The 5,570-nt window shown below is 37.0% G+C and overlaps 1 long non-coding RNA gene across 1 annotated transcript; it reads right to left on the bottom strand.

Annotated features, from left to right (window-relative positions):
- Positions 1-1,471: 1,471 nt before the first annotated feature.
- On the bottom strand, positions 1,472-5,014 carry LOC132065592 (uncharacterized). The gene is made up of 5 exons (XR_009416756.1): positions 4,937-5,014; positions 2,822-4,767; positions 2,574-2,674; positions 2,145-2,304; positions 1,472-1,825 (listed from the first exon to the last, which is right to left on the bottom strand). It is a non-coding gene; the product is annotated as an uncharacterized LOC132065592 (long non-coding RNA).
- Positions 5,015-5,570: the final 556 nt, after the last annotated feature.

Below are 5,570 nucleotides of genomic sequence, written 5' to 3'. Positions count from 1 at the left end.
ACATCAGAGTACATGTTTTATCATGTCCTATATATTATCACATACATCATCACATACGTCATTACTTCGCAATCCGCATCGTTATCCGCGTCCGGGTAACCCTCAAATACCGCCCACCAGTAGTGATCATGCCCGGCCCTCTAGGCTCGGTGTAAACATAGCAGCCCGCATTAGCAGTGACATGCCCGGTGTAAACATAGCAGCCCGCATCAGCGGTGACATGCCCGGCCAACTAGGCCCGGTGGAATCGTATCATTAAAAAAAAACTCACATTTCACATTATTAATACACATTTCATAGCATAGCATCACCTTAGTGTTTCTTAGCATTTATGTGAACATGGTTGCCTTATCAGCTGGCATCATAAATCACCTTATAGACATACCATACATTAGCATTTTAACACACACTTTAGACTCTAGGAATAGTCACACTATGTCGGGGTGACGTAAGGTCGTAACCCCCGATCGTATTATGAACATCCGCGATTAACGTGCCTCGCCTTGAAGGGAATAAAACATAAGGCGAGTGTTAACAAGAATAACGTCATCATCATCGGCAATCCACACTCTTATGCGATACGCTATATCGGAAGACTCATAAGTTTCCTCTCATGGAAGGATCAGGGAAGATTTAAGGATTCATGCCTTTTTGAAAGAAGAGATAAGCCTCACATACCTTGTCGTTTAGCTACGTTATCGATCACTTGCCTTCCTTCGATGTCACGCTGTTACCTTCACGAGAGAATCGCATTAACATTAGTTATTCGGCTATAAGAACGCGTCGTTAATTCTAGAGAAAATCGGGCAGCATTTCCTTTGTTTCGACAACTTTTCCCACATTCTATTTCAGCGCCCAAGCATTCACAACAACACGCACAATATCGTATCAACAATCGTCATTTGTACGCATTGAGCAAAATCCACCATTTTCCTCCAATTTTTCCCACAATTATGATTATGGCTCGTTATGGCATTTTCGTATATTTAGTGCTTATTCCATGGTCTACATGCCATTTATAACATGCTCATGACCACAACATACTCTTACTCATGATTCTCTCTAACTACCATTCAATTACAGTACAACTCATTCATTTATGATTCACTTCCTATGTTTTCTTACACTCCAAGCATCTCAGCCTTTTAATGCCTTAAACATCATGATGAAGTCGTAAAACTTACCTTAGGTGATGGTAGAACAAGCCTAGAGTAGAATTACTCCTTTAGCACCAAAACCCTTCTTCCTCTCTTTTGGATTTTCTTGACGGAGATGACTTCCAATTAGGTTTCATACACTTTTTTTCATAAAATTGGTGTTGATGATCTTGGTTCTTCCTTGGTATCCTTATGGTTGAAGTGTTTGGAGAGTTTTCTAGAGAGTTCTTGAGTGGTGTGGATGAGGAAAATGAAATAAAACGAGGCTTGGGTCCCTTTTAATAACTCAACTAGATGCTGTACGCCCGTGCAAGCACGGGCCCAACACTTTGGCTTATAACATATTTCATTTCCACATATAGACTTCAGCCTAAAGAGCATAAAATTTAGCAGAAGAAAATGTACTTAACACCTTTGTTTGTAATAAAATAAAACTAATGTCAATCGTTTCCAGAACTATATTATACTCTTATATTGTATTTATCGTTCTTCATAAGCAAGATTTAGCTTATTGTGAATGCTTTCATAATTCTGCCCAGCAGTTGAAGGACTTTCTAGCAAATGCTAGAGAGTAAGTTGCGGTGATAGTCATTTCCAACGTTGGCAGCTCTTTACGTGCTCTACTAACACACAGTGTAACAGCAAGTTCTGGTTTCTCCACATTGAAGCTACAAATAAACACATTAAATCAAGATTCAATTTTCAAAAGTAAGACAACATACAATTGTAAACTCTTTGATGCTTAACAGGAACATCTACCTCAAAATTTTAAGAATATAGTGCTTGAATAAGCAAACTTTACATGTTTGTAAGCTTTACATGGACCAAAATGAGGATTTTACCTGTCTTGCTAATCTACAAAGGCATTAGAACTTCAGCTAAAGCTATGAGGAAAAACAATATATGGATGAAAATGACATGGATTTTCCAGAACTCTTATGGAGCATCATTACTTAGAAAAAGTTGTCTTTGTGAGGCAATCTTTACCTTGTAAACTTGCCCAAATCCTCCTCCAATCTTGTTCTGAAGTGATCAAATGCACAAAACAACACCAGAAAACTCTGTTTACATAGTTTTGCAAATGGTTCAGCTGCAGGTAAAGTCCCTCATCTCACAGCTCATCTGTTTCCTTATCGGACAACATGCTCTAGGTTGAGTCAATAACAATGATAAGAGATTACATAAGGAGAATGTCATCTGGATAAGAACTCATCTAGATTTTGGAAAGCAACCAATGCTGGAATACAACTATTTGACGTAACTCGTAGAGTGAATGATATTTAAATGTACCATCAACAAATGAGCAGCCTTAAGATGACCATTTTGCTCAAGAGTAAAGTGTATATGCAGCAAAATCCACAGCAAAAATCCACATAGAAAAATTGCATACCGCTGGTACACGAATAGCAAACATACCTTCTTCCAATAAAGAGAATAAACACAATTTAAAGATGAATCTCCTTTTGTCCAAGCTGTAGAAATCTGGCTTCAATTAAGGAGTGAACTGATGAATTCTACTAAAATCAATTTACGAAAAAACATTATTTGATATGCATAAACAAAATGTAGTAGAATCTTATTAGCATATACACAAACAAAAACAATTGAAATAAGCATAAATATTTATACCTAAACAAGAAAATTAGACAGAACATAATACTTACCTTATATTGAAAGTGCCTCCAAATGTGACTAACAAGACCTCAAAAGAATAAAGTAATTAACATCCAACACATGAGGATCAACTTGGGATGTCTACCCCTCTCGTTACGAAGAAGCTAAGAGAAAATGCAAGCCAATAGATTAACAATACTGACTGGAATCTGAACTGCTGATAGGAGAACGAAGTGGACCAATATGAGGATTAAATGCAAGGGGAAAAGGAATCAGTCTTAGTTTAAAACTTATGTTGTTTAGAGGTTACTATCAAGATCCGATAGATGAACTTCAACATCAACTCGCCAAGAAGCTGGGAATCTATAGATTACTTAAAGCCTGATTAACTATACTGTTTGTTGTTAAGTCTTTAAAATGAATTTTGAAGTATGCCAAGGGTACAATTTGTATCGTCTTGGAGTTCAGTTATTTTTTTCCTCTCATTAACCTGAAACAGTAATTAACGGTAGTCATTTTTTCAATAACAAAAGACCACAGACAATAGATAATTTACACTGAATTAGTTATCACCCAGCATAATGCACTCAGTTAATCTGAAAATGATAAATTGAAATCAGATATGTGTATGAAAAAATGGAAAGATCTACGGTTTCAAATATTAGAGAACTTCAGATGAACATATAGCTAAAGCATTTCTACATCTCTTTGCTCACCTGCAATTGCGATCGAGGTCAGCAACCTGTTAAAATTACATACCGACCAATAAATGTCCTGAATAAATTTGACCAATTAGAAAAAGAAATTTTTCTGGGGCTCACCATGAGATGCCTCGGTAAAACACTGAAGAGTGGGAACACGAAAAACAACGGTGAGGCACTGCAAGGAGTTCCTACCATAAGAACAAATAACTGCTACTAATAGGGCAAGTCGGGGGAATCAGTAATCATCTTACACTTCAGCACTTTCATATTTAGTTTCGTGTAAGCATGATCTACAATTTCTTAATCCTGTTGCCAATTGGCACTGATTTGTTGTCAAAGACACAGAACAACTTGTCAATAACCAAACTCAGATATATAATGGGCCATAATAACCACTATGTGTGTTTCATTATCTTCGGTCTTTTTTTTTTTTTTTTTTTTTGTTGTTGTTGTTGTTGTTTATAGGTTTTTATGAAGTTGAACCATGAGCTAGTGCTTTCTATCTAAGAATTGCTCCAAGGATTCTTTCTTAATTGTATAGAAGTCAAAATTTTGGATAAAACAATACAGGGAAATCATACCATGTGGGAACTAATCAAAAACATATTCAATTCAGGACAAAAGCGATTATTTAATGCGTATTCCTTGTTTGAGTTTCCCCGGTAAACGGATCGGCTTCCTGAATGAGAATGTTGTTCAACAACTCATCGTTATTGGCGTCGTCATATTTTTCCAAATTTTTACCTGATTTCACAAACTTAGAATGATTAGAGATGAACTGAAAGTAACAAAACACTACCACAATTATCCTTAGCCTCGATGGGCGCCAAACTTTTTACCCTCAAAAGTTACAGTTGAATTTGTTTAGCAGTTTATAGGACACATGGATTGATTTGTGCAACTAACTCTAGCAATGAAAATGTCAAAGTAATAATAATGAATGAATTAAAGTAAAAAGACAACCAGTAAGAGAAACCATGCAATTCAAACTATAACAGGATACACGTAATAAATTGCTACAAATTGATTGTGGCTAGAATTACAACAAAACAACCAGTTAAAAATGGAAGCTTGATTGTATAAGTAATTAGGGAAAATAAATTATCTAGCAAGACGTTATTAATGGTCATAAAATAAGAATTTCCAGATGAGTTCTGGGTTGCAACAATATAGTGAATAGGGTTTACCTGCGCTGAGATCTGCGATGTTGAAGTTGTCTCTGATGATGGTCGTTAATCAGATGAAGCAAGCAAAGTAAAGGGAAACTAAAAACCTAAAATATGGGACGAAAGCTAAGGAAAGATTGGCGACAGAGGGATGAAGACATAATGTTAAAAGTTTGCCTTAAATAAGGGTTTAAGAGGAATTAGGGGTCAATCAAGAACAACGAACTATTAACCAAAATTGTATAAAAATACATAGACCAAAAGATTGGACGGACCTGAGAGTTTCATGAGGGACATAAGCGTATGGGCAGCAAGTCGGAGCTCCGAATCAGAGGAACGAACCGTCGATTTAATTGATTTGAGAAGTCGGGCTGATGCTTGCCGCCAAAACGCACCGGCAATGTAAACGATAGTGCACTTTCAAGACAAAGCCACATGGAAGAATCGAGACGGTGTCTTTCCACTTTCAAACACGACACAGTGTACTTAGGACAGTGTAAATGTTGGCATTTGCAATGGACTCTGATGAAATGACAATAATGCCATTGGAGGCTTGGACGACGATCCTTGCTCTAAACTTATGTTTCTATATAGTTAGAAAGTCTAGTTTTTAATGAGCAACAGCCGAGGTGAACAGTGGTCATAAACTGTGGTTTGCGGACCGTATATTGGTTTACGGTCCGTCCTTCGTGGCCGTATTTAAGCCTGTTAAAAACATAAAGGTTGCTGCAGGTCATGGTGGTTTACGGCCACATTTTACGGGCCCGTATTCCAGTTTACGGTCCGTAAACTGGGTCGTATTTTACCATTTCCACAATTAACAGAAAGTTGAAACTTTTGAATTGTTGAAGGACGATCGCACTTTACAGGCCGTATTGTGCTTTACGACCACTGGGCTGAAGTAAATCTTTTGCAACTTTCTTATTTTC

The sequence above is a fragment of the Lycium ferocissimum genome, chromosome 7, assembly GCF_029784015.1.
Source record: "Lycium ferocissimum isolate CSIRO_LF1 chromosome 7, AGI_CSIRO_Lferr_CH_V1, whole genome shotgun sequence".
NCBI classification, from domain to species: Eukaryota; Viridiplantae; Streptophyta; class Magnoliopsida; order Solanales; family Solanaceae; genus Lycium; species Lycium ferocissimum.
The sequence above is the reverse complement of the archived record's forward strand: the minus strand, read 5'-3'. Positions and strand labels throughout refer to the sequence as shown.